A 27,367-nucleotide genomic window follows, 5' to 3' on the forward strand; every position below is an offset into this window, starting at 1 on the left:
ATGTCTAATGACTTTTTGAAAACAACGCAAATGTCAGGCATGTGGCATGGTGGTTGTGAATGGTCTGTTCTTCGGGACTTTCACTTGCAATGTAGCTTTTTCATTCTGTTTTAAAGAATGTGTCAGTCCACGCTGAGTTAACCAATAAGCTGCTTTATTTTGCAGTCAATAAATTGTCACACAAGGTACTTTATATCATTAGTTACCTTATAATCAAGGTAAGTTCAGTCAATCATGCAATAAGAAAATTAAAATATGGTAGTTTCTAAAATTATGCTTGACTTCATATACACATAAATATACAGATCTTATCTCAGTCATCGTCAACAATTACTTGCTAATGAGTATGATTGCTCCCCCCCATGAAATTCTGTATGTATTTATATCTATAGGTTTGGTACCTAAAGGTATGGTTTGTACATGCAATATATACTGTATATTTATGACTACATGTATCAAATGGACTAAGTGTAGACTGTATTTGTATATACAGAGATATAGTATTGTGTATCTTGTACATATATTGTGCAAATCAAAAGTACGTGTTCTTGTGATCCACAATAAATCAGGGTGCTCTGTAGAATCCAGCTGCCTGCTTGTAGCTCAGCTTTCTACATTCTGTTGCTCTGGAATAAAGGATGTGAACTTCAAAATGGAAAAACAGGAAAGTAGCAGGAAAAGGAAACATCGTCTGATCCAAAATAAAATCGGAATTAATACATTCTCAAAATTGTTCCATTTGATGGCTTGTGGTATGAGAATCTAAGTTAAATAAATCAAAAGGTGTGTAAATATGTTCTTATATTGTCTCCTTTTGCTTTTGTCCAACTTCTGCTCAACGATAGGCTGATTTCATCTGAAGTATCAAAGGGAGACTTTTTATTTGTTTGTAACAAAAGTAGTATTTATGCAGTGCCTCAGGATATGCGAGATATGCCCAAAATGATTCATGGTAATTGGTAAATTCAGGGAATCACATGCTCTCTGAGGGAGCTGTGATTGAAGAATTTTCCTTCGGGCAGCTCTTCACTAATGAATGAAAAGAAAGCCTTGCATTAAATTACAGTAACTTTTGCAACCACAGGATGTCCTGGAAACATGGCAGTCAGTCAATCTATGCACAGTGAGATCCCATCAACAGAAATACAATGAGCAGTAAAGCTGTTTTTGTCCTTGAACAAGCTGCACAAGATCTTTTAAATGCACCTGAATCAGCAAATGAGCTGATCTTATATCTCGACTGAAACATAGAATCTTCAGTAGTTTAGCATTTCTTTGATAATGCATGAGAGTGTCAGTCTGGATGTCTGCACTCAGATTGACTCACTCACAGTGGGACTTGAAATCAGACCTTCTGTTAGAAGGAGGAGTGCCACCAACTGAGCTGCAGCTGACAAAAATCACAAGCATTACCTTACATTGAATAGTACTAAGAAGAGTAGGGTATTCTTCCAATCTGCCCAGAACCTTTTCTTCAATTAATACTACGCAAAAAAAAAGCAAACTTGAATTTTTTCTCATGACAATTTGTGAAATATTCCGTTCAAAGGAAGTCATTCTATATGATCCACTAACGCAAATGTTATCTAATATAATGGCACAAGTGATCCTGAACACAAGTCACATTTTTTTGTGTGTTCTGTAGAGTAAGCATTGCGATCTTCAGGATGATCCATTCTTTACAATATTGTCTGATCTATGAAAATGTAGTGGATGCAACTGTACTGTAATCCCCTTGTTTCAAGGAAAAAATAACTTGAAAATTGCAATAAATACTTTTATAGCAATTCAGTTATTTTTGATATTATTACTGGCAACAAAAGTACTTTTCCATAATGCATACTTTGCAAAGGATATATCCAGATGTATGTGGATTGGCATATTGACCTTTCATCCTTCAGGCCAGAGAGTGTGTATGCAGCTAAGGCTGTCAAGCTGAAAGTCGCTAATCTGTTAGTTGAAAGGGTTCTCTCTGAGGCACATTTAAACTCTCCTGTTCAGATAGACCATAAAAGTGGCAGTGAAAATTGAGCTTCTCTTTCAAGAAGTACTAGAACTAGAAGTACTTGACTGTAAAAAAAAAGTTAAACGAGGGGCATGGAAGGTTATCAAAAGTTTCTTCTAAAATAAAATTATCCAACCCAGGCCTGTCAGAAAGCTCCTCAGACAGGCCCTGTATAAGTAATTCAAATTCATTTACAGTAGGGTAATAAATTGTGAATTTTGCAGCTACAATTCACCAAAAGTCTGTTGCTTCTTTTAAAACACTGTGACCTTGGATGTGCAACGAGTGCAGTCTCAGGCAAACATGTCAGGAAGAATTCAGCTAGGATTTTCCAATTGCTCAATTAAGCGTGGAAGTGAGTGTGTTTAATGGCAACTGACATGCCATTCCCACCAACAAGAGAACATTGTGGAATACCTGCAGCCGATAGGTCAGCATGTACAGGTATCCTACCTATCAGGAGCCTTGGTATGAGCAACCTGGGACACCAGAAAATGCTACCCAATCAGGGGCTGGTAGCTTCTGGATCTTCAAAGGTGAGTTTTTTTTATTAAAGAGTCACAGTTTCTGGATTATGGGGGTGGGAGGGAGTGGGGGGGCCAGGAGAATCGATAGCATGATCTGGGGTGTGGTTTCGGAGGCCACCCATTTGCCACTTGCCCCAGACTGCAGCAGCAGAAAGCAATGCTTGACTTGATAGGCACGTCACCATGCTTGCCATTTAAGATTCGAGCCACCTTTCTCACCAGTCAGGGAAGTAGGTGATCAGGGACGTGTTGACTTAAGGCTCTTGAATGAACAAGAATTGACCACTTAGGGAACTTCATTGCTGGCGAGAGATAATGGGAACTGCAGATGCTAGAGAATCCGACATAACTAAGCATGGAGCTGGATGAACACAGCAGGCCAAGCAGCATCTTAGGAGCACAAAAGCTGACGTTCGGGCCTAGACCCTTCGGGTATGCTCCTAAGATGCTGCTTGGCCTGCTGTGTTAATCCAGCTCCACACTTTGGTATCTCCTTCATTGCTAGCGAGTTAAGTATATCACCCACAGATATTCCTGCTGAGCATTTAATTGGAGAAGAAGCGAGAAGGCAAACTCATCCAATTATTTCCTCTTTTCACCACCTACACAGAAGGGAAAACTCCAACCGAAATTCCAACTTACAAAACTGGGATAGATGTACAAAAATGACAAAAGTTGTCTTATTGTGGCATGCTTATTTGGTGTGTCACTGGATAAATAGCAGTTGTGATCCTGTAGATAACAACCACTTTCCCAGAAAAGATCTTTTCTTAATGTTCTAAGTTCTGGAGAGAATGTGGGATCGTATTACTCAGATAGAGGATCAGTCATGATCATGTTGAATGGTGGAGCAGGCTTAATGCTTTACTGCTGGTCCCATTTCCTATATTCCTATGCCAGAGGTTGAAAGCAGTGATGATATTATTGTTTGATGTCTGAGTCTTTAGGGCTTTTACCACTGCCAGGATCTTTTTTCAATCATGTCTACTTTGAATTCACAAAGTCAGTCTGTGCATTATTTCAAATATTCCATGACTTACACTAGTAATTCTATCCCTAGAATGTGCAGGTCACTTTGAATTCCTTCATTAAAAGGTATTCCATGGATTTTACTACTGTGGGCTAGCTAACTTTTAAAGGGACACATACAATGTTTGCTATACATACACCACCCTTTTGCAGAAGGAATTGCTGAAAGTTAAAATAATGTGTGCGTTTGCCTACTTGATGTCACAAGCTGCCTCATTGTTTTTATGGCATTGCTTACAGGCTGTTTATCTCATCCATATGTTACCACATGCTGGTGTGAGAACACACACCAAAACCAGACTGATAATGATGGGAATGCTCATGGTCCCATGCAGACAAAGGTCATGACCCATCATTAAGTTTTCTCCCAGAAGTCAGATGGGTCATTATGGGTCATCCATAGATTATAAATAGATTGGTACCCTTCTCCCGTAACACTGCAGTCCTTGGGAATCAAGAATATTATAAAAACAGAGGTAGCTGTACACAGGGTCAGATGCTTTATACAACTTGTAATAACACATATCAACCATACTCAAATCACAGGCACAAATATCATACTGATATCCCTCATCTAGTTTTAATTTCAATGCTACATTAAGAATTTTCCAAAGTTGTTCCAGTGTAGATGGGAGGCATGCATCAGGACTCCGAGGAATCCATATTGTAGCACTCTTCAAAATAATTGCTTGGAAACTTGAAATTTCTGCAGGGCAACTTGTTTATGCCAGGAACCCTACAAAGATCTCCATTTAAAAAAACTCAGACTTCAGATGATTCTGTTGAAATTAAGTAAAACAGTTACTAGGAAATGTTAGGCTATTAAATGCATCATGTATCTCTTGGGCAACTAGAACCCACACAATTCCCAGACCCTGACCTGACAGCCCTCTATCGGTGCTAATGAGAGAATTGTTAGAATGGTAGTACGGAACTGAATTTCTTCAGCAGAATCATCTCAGAAATGGGGAGCTCCTTTCTTTTGTTGTAAAGAGCTGAGTGGCAACCTGCAGGAGATTGTCACTCAGCAGGAAACCTGAAGTAGACTGTTCAGTGTGATTTAAGGTCTGTAAATACAGCAAAGTCTGGACTTAAGCAGGTTAGATTTCTCATCACTTTCCCTGTTTGAGAGTTAAAAGCCCAACTGCAGTTCTTGAGTGCATTATGTCGACTCACGTTCCAATATAGCCCAAGATGTACTCCTCAGTTAGACTTACTGCAGAAAATGTTGCAGTAAACCTGGTCTGAAGGAATTTAAAACATGAAGTGTCAACATACAAAGGCACTCCATCAGTAATGGTCCTGTCAGTGCCTAGGGTATCATATGAAATCTGAATCCATTCAAATTGAACTATCCCAATACAGATGTTTCTTTTCATTTGGGACATCTTTACATTTGAACAGAGACAGAATGAGCGGGATCATAAGAGAGACTTCAAACACATCATCAAGTTTGGTACAACTGCCTGATGTGAACTGTACTGTGTGTAGACAAATCAGGTTTCAAGTGAATCAGATTTCAAACCACAAAAAGGAAAGCAATTGTCTAGAAGTCCTGCATTAACCGATGGATGGATATCATAAGCGTATTTTGCATCTCAAATTAAACATTTTTATTATTTGGTAAAAGGCTGAAAAGTTTCAGAAGAACGACATGCAGTTATATAGCACTTTTTATGACCTCAGGATGTCCTGATGTGCCTTCCAGCCATGAAGCACTTCTGAATTGTAGTCATTTTTTGTAATCAGGGGGAACAAACAGCCAATTTGTGCATAGCTCCAAAACAATGCAAATCAAGACTGAAGGAGAAATATTGGCCAGGATACAAGAAAGAACCCTCCTTCTCTTCTTTAAAATAGTTGCAAGGCATCTCTTACATCACTGAGAAGAAACAAGACCTCAGTTTACCACTTCCAAGAGACTAGTTATTTTCTGAACAAAAATGATATAATTGCTGATGTATTTACTCTTTATGTGCACACTGTTAACTATGCAGTTCACGTCTGAATGTGGAACCTCATTTCTTTTGCTTTGTACAGTTGATGATCTAAGGGCAGAAACTACATTGGCCAACATATCATTAAGATGTTTGACACATTCATACTAAGTCTGTCTGCTCACAGTTGGAAAAATGTTGCGTTTCTTCCAAAAGAAGAAACAGGATTTTGGTACGAGAGTGGCAAGATGTCTATACGAGTGCATGGCCCACAATTTATTTTTCCCCCTTCTTGCTGTTTGTGTTTAATTTCCAAATGCACATGGTACAGCTAACTGCTGCTTAGTAAGGGTAACATACTTGCTCTCGGGACATTAGACGTTGCACATTGCACTGTGCACGATCACACTTGAGTTGGATATTCAGGAGGGGAGTTCCTTCTGATAGTGGGACATCTCAGAGTTGACATGCAGTGCCCTCAAATCTATGTACAGAGTCACTGGACTCTGTGCAAATAAAACCTGCAATCCTCACAAAACCATTTGCTGACTTTGCCCAATCATCTCTCTCAGAATTCAGTGACCTTTCATATTGAACAGCTCATAATGAATTGGAAAATGTTGCCATTATTATTAGCTCCAGGCTGGAAGAAGCCAGGCACTCAATCACAGTCAGTGGCAATGTCATTCATGTCCTGCTCTAATACTGCAGCAAGTGGCAGGTTCCAGTGAGGATGTCCTTTATGAAGTTTCATCACACCCACTGTTCTTCACTGAGATTCAGGCAGGAGAATGACTTCCTTAACACCCTGTGTGAATGTAGCCTGTCATTGATAGCTTTCCTTCTCTAGCCTCCTCCTCTCTCCTCCAGCAGCTTATCCTGTTCTGTAAGGCCTCTGTTCATATTATTTGCACTTCTTTTGCAAAGAGTCTCTTCAACTATGAGGTTCAGAGATGGCTAGCTGGAGGTTTAATCTCCACAATGGTATTGCTAGCAATAAATCAGTGTAACAAGAGGCTGGACACTATTCAGGACAAAGAAGCTAACTCAGGTTTACGATTAATTGATTGCTTATGGATATGGTGCCATTCACACCCTGTCCTTAGACAACAAATCCTGGACCACTAGAATCTGTAAGTACAAAGGGTAGCAGGTACATGGAAATATTACCACCTGCAAGTTCACCTCCAAGCAATTCACCATTCTGATGGGAGAATATAATTGCTGTTTCTTCAGTGTCACTGGATGAAAATCCTGGAGCTCCCTCCCTAATGACATTGTGGGTCTACCTACACCAAAAAAATTATAACAGTTCAAGGCAGCATCTCACCATAACATTATCAAAGGCATAAACAACAAATGTTGACCAGCCAGCGACACCCAGCAATCACCAATTCCTTCTGCTGCATACACCTAGGAGCTGCTCCCCAGGTATCCAGAGAACACTGACTTCAAGGAGTTGTATTTCATTGACATTTTGTTGTGGCTGAGGAGACAATGGCCATGTGGTATCGTCACTGGACTTCTAATCCAGGGATGGACCTGGGCTCATGCATGGATAGTGGAATTTGAATTCAATAAAAATCTGGAATTAAGAGTCTAATGATGACTATGAAACTGTTTTCAATTGTTGGGAGAGAAACCCATTGGCTTTATTAAAGTCCTTAGGGAAGGAAGCTGCCATCCTTATCTTGTCTGGTATGCTGTGAGTCTGGAGACACATGTAATGTTTTTGACCATAAGCAATAAATACTGGCCTGGCTGGTGATGGCCACATCCTGTGAATGAATTTTAAAATAAATGGGTTCTTTTGTTGAACACAAGGACTGGCTGCTGCAAAATTTGATCTTCAGCATACTGCTTATGGCTCAGTTCAGGGTTAAAGAAATTTGACACTTCAAGCGTTTTTCTTGAACACCTAATTGTATCACAGCCTTTTAATTAAAGGCACCTATAAGTTGCTGCCACAACAAAGAAATAACAGACTCTGTTACAAAGGCTTTAGTATAATATGCATTCTGTATTACTTCAAAAGGCAAGGCTTTGTAAACAGGGTGCATTATATCTATTTTGTAAAAGAATAACAGAAACAAAGCCCCAAATTTGAGGAAGGATGTTGGTGTTGAGAAGGGGGTGGGGTACTTTAGAAAAATGGACAGTCAATGGGTTCTATTATTTTAATCAGGATCGGTCATTATTTAAAAATTGAGGTGCACTGCTATGCAAGTTGCCTGAAGCCCTGGTGCTGAATCCGGTGATGTAGTCAGTGCTGTTTTGTTACCCTCTGAACTGGGAATGGAACTATCTGACCCTTATTTTTCAAGGCAGCAGAGATTAACCAAGTCAGACATTGCCCTTGGGTCTGATTAATAACCAGAAATGAATCCCAGTGCTGAGAATGACTTGAGGCAAACACTGAACAAACACAGGGGTGGCCTTTCAGACAAGTGCCACAGGAGCATGTTAAATTTCCTTCCTATATGGTTTCCATGAGACCACATTTGCTGAATGTTTAGATTTCCACCCGCTGGCTATCTTTTATAAGCAAAGGACTTCTTCTGTTGCACTGGTACAGACTGTACCACAGATGGACTGTGAGCAAGAGACAGGCTGTGAAGTGACAATTTGTTGCAGATTTTAAAAACTGTGCCAAACTTTAAGTTCCTCCTACTTAAATGCATGTGGTTTGAGGAACATTTAATGGCTCTGGAATTAAATCAGTGACAGTAGAATACAGGAAATTTCTGTAAAGAGCAAGATTCTCCTGGCAAATAGACATTGCTCTCAACAGGAACTGACAAGGGATTGATGTGTATCCTTCTTTTTGCTACACACGTAAAGAGTGCTGAACAGCTGTTTTTAATATCACAGCAACAATCTCATTCTCGATACTCCCAAAGGTTGGTGCTACATTCAGAGTCAATCACTGCTGAAGTGGCAGCAATCCACTGCAATTAGCTGTTCATATCCAGACAATATGCTTTTACAAAAAAAAATTGGGCCAATTTAAGCTTCTTCCCAGAATCCTGACGTACAATGCCTACTGAGCCAAAGGTGCAGTTTTGTTAAGTTTGGTGAAAGAGATCCTGTGTCACAGAAGTAGTGTCCCTCCCTCTGAACCGGAAAACCTGGTTCAAGCCCCACTTCCTCCAAAAGGTGTACTTGCAATAATTGCGGTTTCCTTTTTATTCTTGCCAGTGTCATTGTGGTTTTCACTACTGTAGGATCTCTTATGGCAATGTGGTAGTGTCCCTACTTGACAGGCAGGATCCCTAGCTTCAGATCCCACCTACAATATGTCACAACACCTCTGAGCAGTTGACCAAAAGCAACTCTGGTCCTCGTTTGCATTTTTGGGGAGATTGTTGCTGGACATGGCTGAACAGCTTGATGAACAATTAAAATACTTTGGGCTCATCAAAAAACTTGGGTCGAGGAGATTAGTCTTTGACAGTTTACAAAGGGGTGTATTTATGAAGCACTTTTTGTAACACCAGATGTCTCAAGGCACTTCGTACTTGATTGAGCTAACAGAAATCCAGCCATCAATTTTGTCCACAAATAGTAAATGGGATAGCGACTAGATCATGTGCTTTTGTGATGATGATCGTAGGAAAAATATTGACCAGAATGCCAAGGACAACTTGCCTGCTCTTTTTCAGAATGATGCCATAGAAACTTTTATATCCAATGGAACAGGCAGTTGGGGTCTCCAACATTAACATCATTTGAAAAAACAGCATCTCTGACAGAGCAGTTTAAAGCCAGTACTGCATTAAAGTGTCAGCTATCCTGGTTCATGGTCAAGTTCATGCTTCATAGTTCATAGTATCCCTACAGTGTGGAAACAGGTCTACCCAACAAAGTCCTCATTGACCCTCAGAGGGTCCAACCCAGACCCATCCCCCTATAACCCACAGAACCTATGCATACCTGAATACTACAGGCAATTTAGCATGGAAAATCCACCTGGCCTACACTTCTTTGGACTACGGGAGGAAACTGGAGCACCTGGAGGAATCCCGCACAGACACTGAGAAAACATGCAAACTCTACACAGGCAGTGATCGGAGGGTGGAATCAAACCCACGTCCCTGGTGCTGTGAGGCAGCAGTGCTAACCACTGAGTTCTGCCGTTGGAATTTATCCTTAAAAGGAGGCAAAAGAGGTGGAAAAGTTTAAAGATTAAATCCCTAAGGATCTGAATAGAAGACCACCATTTCTGGGACAAGGGGAAGCAGGATATACAGGAGAACAGAGCTGGAGGGAGAATTAGCGATAGGAATTTGGGAGGACATCAAACACCAGGGTTGCCTCATCCTATTTTAAATTCCCAAAAAGGGTAGCTCAGATGAACTCAACCCACTCTCTTTATAATTTCACACAACTGACAAAAGTCTAACTGCTTCAGTGCAACAGATCTCAAGAATAGCTGGAGTAAGAAGGAAAGTCATAGTGGTGAGACAGAAGGCCAGAGTATGGGACCCAGGGTGGGGGCTGGTTAAATCACAGCCCCCATTCACTGTACACAAACAAGCTTACATTTGGATTGAGTCATGGTACATATTTACCTTACAGTAATGGTTCAATATTGCTAAATTAAAACAGCATTTACATGGCTTTATTTTAACACTTTCAATATACCTGTAGTCAAAATTAGAAATTGCTACATTCAGCTTCTCTCCAGCATCCTTTTTCTGAAAGTCAGGTGTCACTGAATTCACTGGCTCCATCAAAAGTTGAAGCAATCAAGCACTGTTCAAGGATTTGTAATCAGACAAGCTTAATCAAACATGACACTGGCCATTTAGGATTCCATATATACAAGGATGCGGGGCACCCAATGACTCATGCTGCAGGATGGTTTGAGTATCAATGTCTGGAATGGAGAGTGGGATGCCAAAACAGGCAAAGGCAAAAAATACAACAAATAGGAAAAGAAATCCTTGTACATCACAGGAAGTGATGTCAGTGGATTGCAAAATCCAGTAAAATGAAATAGAAAACAAGACTGTGGTAAAATGTAACATCTGCTTTGCATTTTGAAGATATGTATCCTGTCTTGGAAGGCCACGTTGGCCATGGAAACCACTTACGTCATGAAAATGTAACTGCTGTGGAGTTTCAGTCAGATTTATTTATCTGTGCTATGTAAATTGAGCACTCATTTAGGTTTTAACTTTAATCTTTTTAACACACCGTGATGCCCAAAAATTATATATATAGTTCCAAACCTGAAGAAACTTTCTAGAATTCCCTTGGAGCTTGAACAACAAGAGCCCTGGAAGCAATCATTACTTTCTCCTTATCTCTGCCTCCTGAACTCCAGAGCACAGCATACTGAAAAATTCCTATTTGCAGCTCAACCATCAGTTTTTCCATTGAACATTTACTCAATACACAAAACTCCTGTAAACCCATGACACAAAGGTCAAATACACTCTTTTTCACAAGGTACGCCTATTGTCTGAGAACAGGGCTTCATATTAATGTCATATCATCTTTGTTGTAAGTCTAAAGGTCACAAGCTTATGTTGCACCCAGTTCTTGAGCATCTAATCCAGTCTGATGCTTCAGTCACTGCTGCATTGTCAGAGGGAGTATCAGTCTGATAAGACATTGACTGAAGGCCAAGTTCAGGGTGAATGCAAAGGTTGCCATGGCACTGTTCAAAACGAACAAGATGTTCTCGCTGTGCAGTGACTGACATTCTTCCCTCTATCAAAAGCAAACAGATTTTTGTCATTGTCTTTCTGAGTGTGTGTTTTGGTGTGCAGATTGACTGCTGGTTTCATCTGCGTAGCAATGATTACACTTCAAAAGCAATTGGCAGCGAAGCAATCGGAGACTTCAGGAGAATATGCTAGGATCACAAACTTTTAATGATTTAGCACTACACACGAAGAAGAATGGGGAATTGGAGTTTGAATATTTAACAGAATATTTGTTTAATATTCAAATTGATGGCTGGCGGAGTAGTACAAGCGACGAAAATGGTCGATCACTAGACAGAAGAGAAACACAGGAACACATCAATTTGCACTTCCAATTTATCACAAGGCGAGTTCCACACCTTTGTTGGGAGAGTGTTATTGTGGAGACCAGATTCTTCTCTGCAGGAATGATCAAACATTGCTTTCAGATGCAGGTTTCCGACCTGCCTTCTGTCAGCTGGTGCTTCTGGTGAATGATAGGAGTGGTCTAGGAAGTGGAAGTGCGAAGGACATTTAAAAATATCCAATATCATAACCAAAGAAATCCTAATCATTAAGCACCCCATTCTATTTTCAGTTATTAGTTCGGCAATGAAAGGGAGTCTGAATAAAAAGGAACCCTTGGTAAGAGCTCTGGCTAACAGTTTATTTAGTCAATGGTGACCACCTCAAAAATACTTTCCAGTCAGACACAGCTAGGGACCACAATAGACTGTCAATTATAAATTCTGGCTAAATCCCATTTCTGAATAACATGAGGACAGTGACAGAGCCAGGAATCCAGAAATTTGCTTCATAGGAACTTGTGAAATGGGGAGGACTAAGGGCAGTCTGGTTAACTGGGCCAAAGGTTTCAATGTGCTGTGCTCATCTCCTGCTTCAGTTCACATACAGACATGTTGCTGGCATTAGATGATTTTTAGGAAAATTAATACGTATGTGTCAGAGCTTTAAGAAACATAATATCACGTCAGCAAGTTTACAAATAACAATGGTTTGAAGGGATGTGATTGTTTCAGGTTGACATCAGGAGGTAAGGTTGTTTAAAAAAAACATTCATAGACCTATCAGAAAGTTTGCCCACAACGGATCACATTATACCATATGGTGAGGGGAGTGCAACATATTGGGTAATTTGCTGGACCAAATGATCCAGAGAAATAGGTTCAGTTATTTCTATGGAACGGGAGGAATATAAAATCAAAATTAACAAAATCTTGAGTAAAAAAAAGTCAGACATTAAACTGCAATTTGGGAGTTAGGAACTCTTAGATAAGCGTAGGGGTTGGTTAGATCAATTGGCTGGACAGCTGGTCTGCAAAGCAGAGTAAATGCAACAACACTACTTTAATTCTTGCACAGGCTGACAGAACCATGAAGGACTTTTGTTCTGAATCTCTCCTCTCCCTTGAGGCATGGTGAGCCTCATGTTAGGCCACCACTGGCTGTCTCTAACACGAGACAGCAGCCCTATGGTCTGGTCAGGCTATGGCAACCTCATCTTTTAGATTAAGTCTCATGGCTCGTGCAGGACAGATGAGGTCTGCAGATCGGTCATGATAGAATTTACTGCACAAACCTTTTCTCTTCCACTAAAGTATCACGGCAAGCCGAGAGACTTCCCAATTCCTGACATCTGACAAGAGTAAAAATCCAGGACCTGCTATCTGCTCAGTCAGCCCTTCTCCACTATTGTTTTCTTCTTCTGTGTGGGCCTCAGAGGCCTGTGCGTAGCAGCAACTTCTGGAACTGGAAGAAAATACTGTAAACAGCATCAGCATGCCAACGGCCATCTACAGATCCTGAGAATGGCTTGCACAGCTTAAAGGAAAGGTGGCTTTCCTGTGCTGGGTGAGGTCTTCTGTTAGCATCTTAATCTTCACCTGTTGTATACAAGCGGCAGTAATGTGACAGGACCTGAATCACATGAGTTTTATTCGATAGCATCCTAGGAGTCGCCACTTCCTGGGGCAATCATAGCGTTTATGATCTCCCCCCTCCCCCCTCAACACACCACCCCTTCAAATGATCAAATTCCTGTATCTTATCTCCATTCAGAAATCTTTGCTTTAAGTACAAAAGCCCAAGTTAGAGCATTTGGCTGCTATATACTGCCTATTTCATCCATCTGCAGTTAAAAATCCTCAACTTAGTGACAGGCTTTAATGCAAATAATGTTATGACTCAGTGGCCACTGAAAACATTCCAGCAAGTCACCACTGCATCAGCTTTCGATGGGAATGTACAATAAATCGACGAGTGTTTTTTTAAGTGCCCAGAGAAAGATAACTTAATGGTAATAAGAATACGAAACTTCCCATCACAGGGATGGGCTGATACATTTTCCCCTGGATAAAAATGTTTGTTTGCCCTTTAAACAACTTCAGCAGTAAATATTTGAGTGTTTAAAAATAAAGTTTATTTATTCACCCACTTCCTCCAATATTGAGATGGGATACCTCATGGGAGTAAAGTTTGGATATCGGTAAATTTACACCTCAGTCTCAGTCTCCGATTTATTGTCAATGGTTTGTGTTGAGGCAGATCTCTTGTTTGTTGAATGTTCTGAAGGTGAAATAATTGCCTCAAACGACACCAAGTTGTGAGGGTTCTCAGAGTAGATTTTCCAGACAGTTGGCTCTCGAGTAAACTTGTGCTGGCATAGGTCAGAAGAATCTATTTGGTGTGTGCCATGGTGGCTCAGTGGTTAGCACTGCTGCCTCACAGCTCCAGGAACCTGGGTTCGATTCCAGCCTTGGACAAATGACTATGTAGAGTTTGCATATACTCTTTGCCTGCGTGGGTTTTCTCCCACAGTCCAAAGATGCCCAGGTTAGGTGGATTGGCCATGCTAAATTGCCCAGTGTCCCTGGATGTGTAGGCTAGGTGGATTAGCCATGGGAAATGCAGGGTTATGGGGATGGAACGGTGAGCTGGGTCTGGGATGCTCTGAGGGCTGATTTGGATTCAATGGGCTGAACGGCCTGCTTCCACACTGTAGGGATTCAGTGACTTTTTTTCTGTTAGTACCTCTCACTGGCAAGGTGCTGGTAGCTTGCTGACTTGCAGTTAGTTCAAGAATTGACTTTTTGACCATTCACGTGGGTGATTCGGTGATGGGCAAAAGAATTGTACAGATGTGTGCAAGGCATAATTTAAAAAAACAAACACTGGGTTCTACAGTCATTCTAGTCTGAAAATGTCTGATCTCAGATGAAGACTCGAACAGCTAGGTGGTCTACTGCTGACCCTATGTTCTTGGCCTGTTCCTGGGTTTGGCTAAAGTTGCCATCCACAGGTTCAAGCAGTGGGCCATGGTTCTGACTGCTTGCTTCTCTTCTGCAGCTGCATCTATGCCTACATTTGTCTGGAAAGGGAAAATGTGGTGTCCACCAGCAGCCTTGAGGTTTTTAATACAGATGTGGGTATGGCGGAGGCACATTATTTCACCAACTCCATTTTGATTTAGTCCCATCCTTTGTTTCGTCCTCTATTTGATTTTTTTTTAATTAGGGAAAGGGTCTGGAAGGGAAAGTTGGAAATGAGTTGTGCTAAACTATTGACTTACAACTAAATCCTTGCAAATCTGAAAGATTTTTTATCTGCATATTGAATGAGGTAGCAATCTGTCTGATAAACATGAAGAAATGTTTTGCTGAGATCAGGAGCCTTGTGGAGCCAAACTAAGTTTTGGTGAGCAGGTTATTGTTGAGGAAGTGTTGATCAAAAGCACTGTTGAGCACACCTTCTTCCATCAATGTGCTGATCTATGAGAGTAGAATAATAGAGTAAACGACTGGGTTGGGTTTGTTCTTTGCGTGGACATGACATACCTGGTCAATCGTGTACTTTGCCAGGTTGATGCCATTGTTCTAAGTGCTATGGAACAATTTGGCTACAGTTGGAAAGCGACTTCAGTACTTTTGCTGGAATGCTGTCATGACCCAAAGTCTTGGCACTATCTAGTCTCTTCACCTATTTATTGATATCGTGCGGCAGGAATGAAATTGCCAGAAGCTGTAATCTATGATGCTGAAAATCTCAGGAGGAAACTGAAATGGCACATTCATTCAACACTTCTGGCAGACAATGATTTCAGATTCATCCGCTTTGTCTTTTGTGCTTGTGTTGATCCCCACCATCATTGAGATTGGGGATATCTGTGGAGCCTCCTTCTCCTGTGAGCACCATTCACAAATAAGTGGGACAGGACTTCACAGATTAGATCTGATCCATTGGTTGATAAAACCCTTGTCTGTAGTTCAAATACAAAAGATTGCATGATTTGAGGCTGTATCTTAACAACTTGTTTGTGTCTAGTTTTTAAATGCAGCGGCTGAAAATCCACACAGTAGACAAGGTGATGAACACAGATGCATTTGAGGGGATACATGAAATAATAAAGCAGAGTAAGAATGCATTGATAGGATGTTATGGAAATATAGGAGAAGGTTTGTACTTTTCCAGCTGAATAGACTGTTACAGGACTGCAAGTTTACATCAACTACCTCAATTCTGGAATACTCTTTACGGATTCATCACCTTTTGGATGATGAATGCAAATATTGACAGAACCTGTTGACTTTTCTGTTTTCTTACACAACGAAACAAATCAATTATTATTTTATATATTTGAGTGTAAGGGCCCTGTTTTGACACTGTGAAGCTAGTACTTTATACAATTTCAAGGCAAAAGGCCTGTCTTAAAATAATGGGTTTTAGTTAATACTGTGGCAAAGACAAGGAGGGGCTACAGAATGGGCTGAAAGGGAGACTGTGCAGAAATAAGAACAAGCTGGAACAAAACTCTCGAGAGAAGTATTCACGACCAAAACCAAGTGAGGTAATGCAGCATTTTTACAATTTGTTTGTTTTCTTTTAACTGAGAGACCACCTACAGTGATACTTGAAATGGGGGGACCAACTACCAGACTCTTGGGAAAAATGAGGTTGTTGTTCCTCATGTGAAGCCTGCTGTCTGCCAGAGCTGACCTGTCTGAGGGCCCTTAAACACAGCTGCCTCATGTCATTGAGCTGTCAGAAAAGCAGCAAGTGGAAAGAAAGCCAGACACTTCCAGCTGATTGAAACCTACCAGACTCTTCTAGCTGCCAGTTCAATTTTTCACTTGAGACTTCAGCAACACTGCCTTTGTAGAGATGACTGAGCGGTGAAAGAAGGTGGTTCATGTTGGAGACATCAGGTCCAGAACCAGACCATGAGATCATAAGACGAAGAAGCAAAAGTAGGCCATTCAGCCCACTCATTCTGCTCTGCCATTTAATGAGATCATTGCTGATCTAATAACTCCAAGCTCCACTTTTGTGCATTTTCCCCTTCACCTTTGACTCCTGACTGATTAAAAACCTGTCTCAGCATTGAACAGACTGAACAACCCATCCTAGACAGCCTTCTCTGGTAAATTATTCCACAGTATCACCATCCTGAGAAGAGATTCTCATCATTTGTCTTAAATGGGTGACCCCCCCCACCCCCATCTGAGATTATGTCGTCTGATCTTAGACTCACCCACAAGTGGAAACAACCTCTCTGCATCTCTCTTGTCAAGTTCGAGGAATCTTATCTACTGAACTAAGATCACCTCTTGTTCTGTTAAGTTTAGTGAGTACAGGCCCAACGTTCTCAACATAAAACAGTCTGGTACCTGGTATCAGTGAGCCTTCTTTGACCTGCTTCTAAAGGCAATGTATCTTTCCTTTGAAAAGGGATCCAAAACTATCCACAGTAGTCCAGTTGTGATGTTAGAACCCTCACCTGACATTTCATCATTTATATTCTTTTATCAGTTTTGAATGGTGAACAAGAAATGAATTGAGAACTTTGGGACAGCTTGTGATAAAAGGAAGAAAACAGACCAAAGTATTGTTTGTTTGAGAGGACAGGTCTGAAGGCTAATTGAGGGCTGATTCTTAATTAAAGGGATTCCAACAGACACAGAGACCCTGGGATCAGCAGTGTATTTAAACAGATAACAGAAGATGGCTATTAACAAGGTCAGTACCTGGACACTGGTTCTAGCAAGTCTGGAAGAGACCCTATGTTCAAACAGATGACAGTTGTCGAATGGTAATTATTACCTTGGAAGAGTTGACTATTCTACCACGGTGAAACCAGGTTCGAAGTTATTTCTTTGAACTATGTTTTCTGCTAAATAGGTTTAGATTACTGCTGGGACAGCATGAAGATTTGAAAGTTCCTTGCCCAATCTGCTACATCAGCTTCCGGAAACCGGAAAAAATAGTAGACTCATCTGAAAGTATTACTGCCTTTGTCTGGGTGAACCAAGGTGATCCTGACCAACAGTTCTGAAAAACAGCCAAGTGTTTATTTGTACCTGTGAAAGCCATCTAACTGATCTGGCTGGTTTTGTTTTCTCTTAATCCTTTAACTTTATCTGTTTGTCTGTCTTTTGTGTGGCTTGGTGCTGAAACAAATGCTTTGGGTTTAAAGCATGGACCTCACCTTTTCTCGTTTAATTGTTCTGCTGCTAAAAAGTTGAGTGTTTCGTTTGAGATACAGAACCAGTATCTGGAATTAATTATTCACAATGTCTGGGACTGGCTGTTCAAAGATCTGGTTAGGAACCATTTGAGTAACCATTGGGGGTCTTCAGTGGTTTAATTTCACTGAGGTGTGAATAAAGGTGTAAAGTGGTTGATCTCGTTTGGCTCTTTCATGACAGAATCTGACCTGGTAAGGTTTTAGCAAAACCTCCCTATTTTTATACACTATTTTCTTTGAAATAAAAGGCCAACATTCCATTTGCTTTCCCTTTTACTCACTGAACTTGGACGCTAACTTTACGTGATTCATGCTCAAGGATTCCTAAATCCCTCAGTTCTGTAGCCTTCTGCAGACTTTCATCATTTAAGTGATACCAGTGGACAGCACAGTGGTTAGCACTGCTGCCTCACAGCACCAGGGACCCAGGTTCAATTTTACCCTTGGGTGACTATCTCTGTGGAGTTTGCCCATTCTCATGTCTGTGTGGGTTCCTTCAGGGTCCTCTGGTTTCCTCCCACTGTCCAAAGATGTGTAGGCTAGGTGGTTTGGACATAGTGTTCAGGGATGTGCAGTTTCGGTGGGTTATAGGGGATGGGTCTGGGTGGGATGTTCTGAGGGTGGGTGTGGACTTGTTGGGCCAAAGGGTCCATTTCCACAGGAAATGTAGGGAATCTATGAATGAATATAATTCAGCTGCTGTACTCTTCCTGCCAAAGTGCATAATCTCCCAATTTTCCAAATTATATTTCATTTGAAAGGTGTTGCCCACTTGCCTAACCTGTTTATACTATTTTGCGGTCACTCATCCTCACCACTTGCCTTCCCACTTATTTTTGTGTCATCCCCAAACTTGGCTATTTTCCTCATCTAAATCATTAACACATATTGTACATAAATGTGATACCAGCACTAATCTGTGACATTTCACTAATTACAGGTTGCCATGTTGAAATTACCCTAATTGTCCAGTTGTTTCTGACCCAGATTCCTCCATCTGACAGTGAATGCTATACCATGTTATGGTCACTGTGTCCTTGGTAATCTTTTACTCCGATGTTACTTATTGAATTTGCCTCATGACAAATTCCCAGCTCCAAAATAGCCTGATCCCTGGTTGGATCTGCAACATATTGTTCTAGGAAACTATCTTGAACACACTATGAATTCTAGCTATACATGAATGCTAACGTCACCCATGATTAATGTACTACCCATGTTACATGCACTCATTACCTCCTGCAACTTAATCTGTACAGTGCAATAATTTGATTGATCTCAGGAACCTTAGAGCACGGAGAGAGTGGACAGTCAGAAGCTTTTTCCCAGGGTGGAGCTTAGTTAGTAGGGGGCATAAGTTTAAAGTGCAAGGGGTAAGGTTTAAAAGGTGATGTACAGGGCAGGTTTTTTTGGTTGAAAACAGAGGGTGGTGGGAGCCTGGAACTCACTGCCAGGGGCGGTAGTGGAAGCAGATATGACTTTTAAAGGGCATAGAACATAGAGAACATAGAACATAGAACAGTACAGCACAGAACAGGCCCTTCAGCCCACAATGTTGTGCCGACCATTGATCCTCATGGATGCACCCTCAAATTTCTGTGACCATATGCATGTCCAGCAGTCTCTTAAATGACCCCAATGACCTTGCTTCCACAACTGCTGCTGGCAACGCATTCCATGCTCTCACAACTCTCTGCGTAAAGAACCTGCCTCTGACATCCCCTCTATACTTTCCACCAACCAGCTTAAAACTATGACCCCTCGTGCTAGCCATTTCTGCCCTGGGAAATAGTCTCTGGCTATCGACTCTATCTATGCCTCTCATTATCTTGTATACCTCAATTAGGTCCCCTCTCCTCCTCCTTTTCTCCAATGAAAAGAGACCGAGCTCAGTCAACCTCTCTTCATAAGATAAGCCCTCCAGTCCAGGCAGCATCCTGGTAAACCTCCTCTGAACCCTCTCCAAAGCATCCACATCTTTCCTATAATAGGGCGCCCAGAACTGGACGCAGTATTCCAAGTGCGGTCTAACCAAAGTTTTATAGAGCTGCAACAAGATCTCACGACTCTTAAACTCAATCCCCCTGTTAATGAAAGCCAAAACACCATATGCTTTCTTAACAACCCTGTCCACTTGGGTGGCCATTTTAAGGGATCTATGTATCTGCACACCAAGATCCCTCTGTTCCTCCACGCTGCCAAGAATCCTATCCTTAATCCTGTACTCAGCTTTCAAATTCGACCTTCCAAAAGGCATCTTGACGAATTCATGAATAGGATGGGAATACGGTTCCCAGAAGGGTAGGGCGTTTTAGTTGTGACAGACAGCATGTCGGCGCAGGGTTGAAGGGCCAAAGGCCATGTTCTTGTGCTGTAATTTTCTTGTTCTTTGTTCTAACCAGTCAGAGTCCTTGCTAGAAGCTGATTGTGGTATTCGAATACCACATGGACCAATGCATTCCTGATATAAGCTGCACCAGAGGAAATGTGGGCATGTTCAGCAGAGGATGATGACATCGAAGTAATGGTAAACTCAGAGAAGATGGACTCTGGTTTTCCTCTTCCATCCACTACCACACACAATTACCATTTGTCACTGTCAGTTTGGGCAAAAATTCTCCATTTTGGGCCGAAGGGCCTGTTTCCATGCTGTATTATTACACTCTGAATCAAAATGAGACAATGATGCTATTTTTCTGTTGTTAAAATGAAATTTTTTGAGCATGCAGCTTAACAGAAAAGCATCAGTATTGTCTCACTTAGAAAAATAATGTGACTGCTAAAATGTTTATTTAGTCAGTAGGTAATTACAAGGAGCGACATACATTCTTCCTATGGTTTCCAATGCTTGGCAAATAACTACAAATAAGCCCTACTGCCTTTCTCTTCTGAAATTCAATAATAACACTAATGTGTTGCAATATCAGTAATACTCACCTTTAGTTAGAACTTCCATAGTCAGAGCTCCTGTTCCTGTAAAAAGTTGAAATCCTTGAGTCTCCCTTAAGTACCGGTTATGACTTGGGGTAAAATACATCAGAGATCTTCGGGATTTCTGTGAGGAATTGGGAGGACCTCTCTGCCAAACTTGCTTTCCCACTAAAACAAGTGAGTCAAGCTTTCTTCAGTTTAAGAATGGAGACATCTTTATGCAAGTTGGAAAGAAGGAAGGATGGAAGGTATCTAGTGGCACCTTTGAGTCATGCAAACTCCGAACATGGCTCCAGAGCTTTCCAAAGAGGTCTTGGTCCAACATAATGCAAGGTTGAGTTGGAATCATATCACTCACCCATTACTTCTAGGCTACAAGATTTTGGCTAGAGACTCTACATATGGCTATGTGGTTTCTTCACACAACAAAGTTCTGTAGTACTATTTGCTTTATTGAGAAGGTTTACTAGAGAACAACTCTTCAGTTTCTTATTTTAATAAAGACTCATTCAGCAAAAATGCTTCTAATCCTCTTAATCACAGTCCCTCCGGTCTGTTGGCTTGATGATTCATTTTTTGGGTAAGACTGGTCACTTTTTAAAACAAATCTTTATGAATTTTAAGCCAAAAGTATATCTGCAAGATGACAACATGCCTAAAGAATGCAGCACGCAGGCGAGCCTTCCCAATCTTTAAGAGTCAGCTATTGTGTGCAAAGTTATGTCAGTAGGGGACAAATTTAAACAGAACAAAAACAGCTCCAACTCCTTCCTAAAATGCTTACAAGAGTTAAACCCATCTGAAGCTAGCCCACACAGAGCTTTGAAGGAAGCCTACCTTATTTGCTCGGGCATCAACAGAGAATGAATTCGGGTCTAACTCGGTGCCCAATCACTAGTTGCCATTGTTGTAGTTACCTCCGGCTGCCTTCGTATTAAACTTTTCACCTCACATTGCTGTTGCCAAAAAGCCCAGCAGAAGCATCTGTGAATAATCATTTGGTTATGGAGGGTGATCGTCCCCATTTCCAAGCGGCCATTCATGAGTTCAGCTGAAGGTCGCCCATGCAACTAAAGTTCTGAAGTGACTGGGCTACTGGCCAGAGGTGGAACAATGGTGAAAAGAGACCGTTATAAGTAGTTCAAAGGAAAAATCCAAAACATATTTTTTTTCCCCAAATTGCACGAGGAGCATGTGACCAACAGCAAACCTCAAAATTTCAGCTGTAATGGATCACATGCATCTAGTCATTGACAGACAAGACAGCTGTTTCTGCTAACCTGTTCCAGTACTTTATCTGACATAACAGGCTCCTATAATGCAACAAGTCTCCCTTTTATAGTAAGGGTTTCAAACGTCCCCATGAAATGGCAGAACAACTGCTGTCTGCTAATCGAGTGAAACTCCTCTTCAAATGCCATTAAAAATGACAAGCAGCAGTGCGTGCAGGGCACAGTACAAAAATGAATATATTTTCATCATTGCTCAAAGGTCATGCTTGTTCTATTAAGGAAAAGGAATCCCCTCCAGATTTGAAAGTTAAACAAACAGAAGCACAAATATTCAAGAAATCAGATCATTAGGATTTGGCAATTTTCAGTTAGGAAGAGTAAATATGCTAAGGCAATACCCAGACTGTCACACCATTTGATTTCAAAGTGCAAAGGTTTGAAAGAGATCATTTTTATCATATTTTGAGGTAAAATTGGAGGACCTGCTCAGTCTCTTGCTACTGACCCTGCTTAGTTTCAATATCTACTGTTTCTATAATGGATAGGAGAGCTGCTTATTTCACAAATAAAAAGACAATTGTTCGAAATGGTCAGCAGGTCAAACAGTATCTGTGGACAAAAACAAAAGTCATGTTTCAGGTTGAGGTGACCATTCATTGGAACAGTGATCGCTTTGCCAGTTCATTACCTAAGAGGCAAAGGTGAAAATTAACACCTAACTGCTCCAACTGTTCTTAAGTCATTTACAGTGTGCATGATATGGTGTTATTTCTGGAGCTTCATCAGTGCTACCACTAGGCATCTTCACTAAATTGAAAAGGGGGAAATATGAATCACAATAAAACGACTTCATTTTAAAGTCACACCGACTGATCTGTGACTTCAATCTTTACAATAACTAGCACTGATGATGCACTCATCACCCCTAATACTGTTTCTAATATTAGAGTGCAGCTGAAAACATACATAACCCCAAGTCTGTAAGCTCAAATACCATAACCACACTGCTGAGAGTTTTCCACAGTTCAAGTGACTTTGGACAAAAATATCACAGCCACTAGCACAGAGAATGCTGGAGAAACTCAGCACATGTGGCAGCATCTGTGGTGGGAGAAACAGCATTAACGTTCCAAGTCTAATATGTAGTTCTGAAGAAGACTCATGTTGGTCTCAAAACAGTTTCAGATTCCAGCATCTGCAGTATTTTGCTTTTATGACACCCACTGTTACATTTTCCTGAGATTATCCAGGAACAGTACACACCTTTCTAAGATTGCATATACAATAACAAAAATAGGAAAGTCACATTTTGAGAACGTGCAACTTTGGTGTTGCGCTGTCCCACAGAACAATGCAAACAGATGCTTTGTAACTGTCATCCTTTAGTGACAGACTGCAGTCAAACAAATAAAATCAAATTAATGTTTTCAAATCACAATTTTATGAAGGATAAAAAGGTGTGGTTACCAGCTGTAGAATTTTTAGATCTTTTAGGGGAGGTGGGAGGGGCATTAAAATGGAACAATGTTTTCTAATTGATGTTTCTTTGATGTTTCTCATTTCAGTTTCAATCCAGCTCTTCAAACGCTGAGGGCAACTCATTAATTTTGTTTTCGAAAGAGGAATTGCTCAAACTGTTCAGGGTTGATGCATTATAACATGCAGTAAAAGGAGAAAGCAATACCCTTCAGAAAGTTAGGAAAAAAGAGATGAGAATAATCAAAGACTTCAAAAGAAGCTTTACCTCAGGGAGAAGCCAGGAAAGCCAAAGATCTGTCCATATGTGCATGCATTACTTGGTAATTCAAGCTCAATTCACCTTTTACACGGTAAATAAGCTGTCACTAAGATACAGCCTGCTTTACAAAGCTGCAGACAGGTAGACTATCCCTCACTCTGCCAACACCAAACCTGATACAACCTTGCAGAAGTCTTGGTGTCCCAGATTTGTTTTGTTGAGGTTAAACTCTGTGTTGCAGCTGGACAGCTTTATTGCTATATGCCCAAAAGGTGCATTTTGCTTGTAGACAAAATTTTAATCTATCCACCCTGCAGGACTATAATGAGGAGGAAAAACCCAAGGGCTGTGTCTGCTTATTTCTGCTGTAAAACATTTTAGCTAAATCGAATGCTGGAGCACCAGTTAAATATATATAAGGGAAAATAACACAACACTAGTATCTCTCCCTGTTAAGCTGTAGGTTTCTTAGCACATGGTTCTTATTTATGTGAGGCTTGAAGTTTAGAGATTATTCTTTATTTCCATATGCTATTCAATGCTATCAACCTGTCAGTCACAATCCCTGCTGATATGGAACAGAGCTACAGTCTATGCAACGTGACACATTGAAAATACAAGGGAAAAATCTGCAGTATTAAACTCAATGGAGGAATGAACAGATTCATTGTTTCAGTGTTTCCTGCTGTTTTCGTTAACTTGCTTTAGAAATGTCACATGTCAATGTGTAAGTGCTTATGACATTAACTGGTTCTCCCCTATTGAACTGGCCCTAGCTAACTCTGCAGTCCCAAATTCCATTATTAAAGAAGAATTACAGTTTAGTTTTTTTTAAAAAACCCTATTCTTCTGCACCAAATGTTTCCTCATTCAGAGAATCCTACACCAAAGGCAGCAGCCATTCAGCCCATTGTACCTGTACTGACTCTTTGGAGGTTATCTAATTTAATTCTCTGCCCTGCCTTTTCCCATGACCTTGCATCTTTTCTTTCCAACTTTTCACAATTCTCTTAAAAAATAATCTTTGAGTTTTCTTGGGTGCTTATATATTATTCTCCTCTGTTTGTTGTGTGTCAGAAGAATAGAGGAGCCCCCACTTCTCATCTTCTTTAAATGGTCCCAGATTGCCCTTCGAGCTATCACTTCCATCTTTGTTACTGGGGATACCTTTGGCCAGATTGAACCTTAAAAACTGATCTGTCTATTTTACAGTTACTGCAGACAGCTTGTAAAAAAACAAGAAAACAAGTTGCATCAGTCACGAGTGCTATAATCCTTGCCTCATTGATTGCAGCAGAGGTTCATCTGCAATTACCCAAAATACAGGCTCCTTTTTATTATTGTCCTTTCAATGACACCCTCTAGTACTTGAATCAAGCTCAATTCACCTTTTACATGATCAATAAGCTGTCGCTAAGATACAACTATAACCCACTTCAGACTAATGACCATGATCCTGAGGGGCTCTGGAGGCAGTTCTCTCAATTACCTACACTTCTCTGCCAATGTTACCATTTTTAATTTCAGCACAGAATTTTCTTTATACTCTTGTTTTCTATGACCATTTAAAGCCTGTGACATATTTGACTAAATTTTACCACGGAAACAGATTTTAGATCAAGGAATAGGTGACAAAGGATTCAATGAGCACTTAGAGCAAGGAGTTGAAGTTTCACATGGAAGTATTAGTCAATACTGTTTTGTGAGGTTATTGCAATGTTAAAATACATGTGGAAGAGACAAACAGGTACCAATATTAGTTCCCAAATTATAGCTTCCGTATTCAACCCTAAACAAGGCTACTGAGGAGCAGGAAATGTTGTAAAGCCCTGTATGTTCGACATGAAATGAATAATGTAAATATAACCTATAACTATGTCTAGTGGGGAATCTCAGAATGCCACAAACTGTTTGCTTTGCAGCTTTTGTAATGTTAAAGATGAAACAACATGTAAAATTAAGCAAGATAACAAAGTGTGGAGCTGGATGAACACAGCAGGCCAAGCAGCATCTCAGGAGCACAAAAGCTGACATTTTGGGCCTAGACCCTTCATCCTAGGCCCGAAACATGAGCTTTTGCACTCCTGAGATGCTGCTTGGCCTGCTGTGTTCATCCAGCTCCACACTTTGTTATCTTGGATTCTACAGCATCTGCAGTTTCCCAATATCACTGTAAAATTAAGCAATTGGTTTTAAGAAAAATGCATATTTTTGAAAAAAAAGAGTTTGAACTAATTCAAGTCAAGTCATTTCCTAAATTTATATGAAACAAATAACAATTGAAGATTCAGTGTCTCTATTAAGTTGTAGTTTGAATCTAAATACAGATAACAGGAAGAGAGTGGTCAGGGTCTGTGGCCTTTATCCTTTCCTTTGATTCGGATATAGGATATCTTGAGCTTGACCTTAAAGGCATTATGTTCTCCCTATCCTGTCCCAGAGGATTATGGGTTTTCCTGAGCTGATTGATGCTGAGGTGACCATCTCACCAAAAGGCTATGAAGGACAAAAATTGCAAAAGCATTCCATTCACTAAGCATTGTGAAAGACCTGCAGTTATAAGATAAAATCTCTTTCTGCTGAGATGTAGTGGTGTAGACTAAGCTGAACGGGGTATGGAGGATGACCAAAGACAGCAAATCTTATGGTCATGGGGTGAGCAGGCTAGCAAAGACTGGGTCTATATTTGGGGAAAGAAAGAAGAAAGGACCAGAATATTTAGTGGTAATCACCCACTTCAAGAGTTGAGTTGTGTTCCTATCTTGCAGGGAATGAATGCTGTTTAGATATGGTACCTGCGACCTCTTAGGCTAATAGCAGCGGCACAACTGCTCCCCCATTGTGATGAAAGATTGAGAGTTGTATGCGTTAAAATCAGTTTTAGACATTGGATTACAAAATTGCGGTTGTGGGTGGTGGTTACTTCATTAAGCAGTTTTAAATATATAACTAGGTCAGCAGTTCTTTCAGAACAATGATCTTATCCAATGTGTGCCAGAAGGCAGGAACCACTGGAGTGTTAACAGGAAATTGTTTTAACTGTGCTCCCTTATGACAGGGTATGTAAACATTAAAGACTATTGGCTTGTTTGTGGTTCAAAATTTAAAGGATGTGAGCTTAGAAAATTTTAATTTATTATCTTGGTTTTGGATTGCTGATGGGGTCACCAATGGGACAAACCAGAAAAGGTTTATCATGGGAAACATGGCACTTCTGACAGTGTAGCACTCACCCAGAACTGCACTAAAATGTTAGTGAGTGAGTGTGGATGGAAATCATGACACCAAAGCCAGGAATGAAACTATTAAGCTACTTCTGACATTTAATACCATGAAGTGGTATAGTTGAGGGCTACGTATCCAAAATAAAACAAACAAACAAACAAAACATTCTCATTCTAACAAAAGCCAATTGACCATTTTCTTTATTTTATAGTCTGATATGGGCATGAGCGGTGCAGTGTGAGAACAGTTAATAACCAATGGACCACAAAATGTGATCACAGGTCTGAGGTCACTCCCCTGTACTCTATACTTTAATGTCTAGTTAATGAAACAGTTTTATTATCAGGAGGCTCTGTGGCTGGGAGCAATTGAGAGTATGTGTCCTTTATGTAGAGTTTAACAGAGAAGTGATACAATTGCTGTGACTTCATATGGTAGATTTCACCACGTTCATTACTGAGAACTTTTTAATTTAAAGTTAGTATATATGAAAAACATGTAATTTTTTA

The 27,367-nt window shown here is 40.5% G+C and overlaps 1 protein-coding gene across 2 annotated transcripts in view; it reads right to left on the reverse strand.

The window, feature by feature from the left end:
* Positions 1-27,367, reverse strand: part of fhl3a (four and a half LIM domains 3a) — a 109,692-nt gene that overhangs the window by 49,817 nt on the left and 32,508 nt on the right. The window contains exon 1 of one of the 2 annotated variants that reach the window (XM_048557997.2): positions 12,792-12,898. The exons of the other annotated variant lie outside the window; for it this stretch is intronic. The gene's annotated coding sequence lies outside the window, so the exon portion shown is untranslated. Of the gene's footprint in view, positions 1-12,791; positions 12,899-27,367 lie in introns of those variants that run through there. 2 annotated transcript variants of the gene reach the window in all.

Source organism: Stegostoma tigrinum, chromosome 24 (genome assembly GCF_030684315.1).
Source record: "Stegostoma tigrinum isolate sSteTig4 chromosome 24, sSteTig4.hap1, whole genome shotgun sequence".
NCBI lineage: Eukaryota > Metazoa > Chordata > Chondrichthyes > Orectolobiformes > Stegostomatidae > Stegostoma > Stegostoma tigrinum.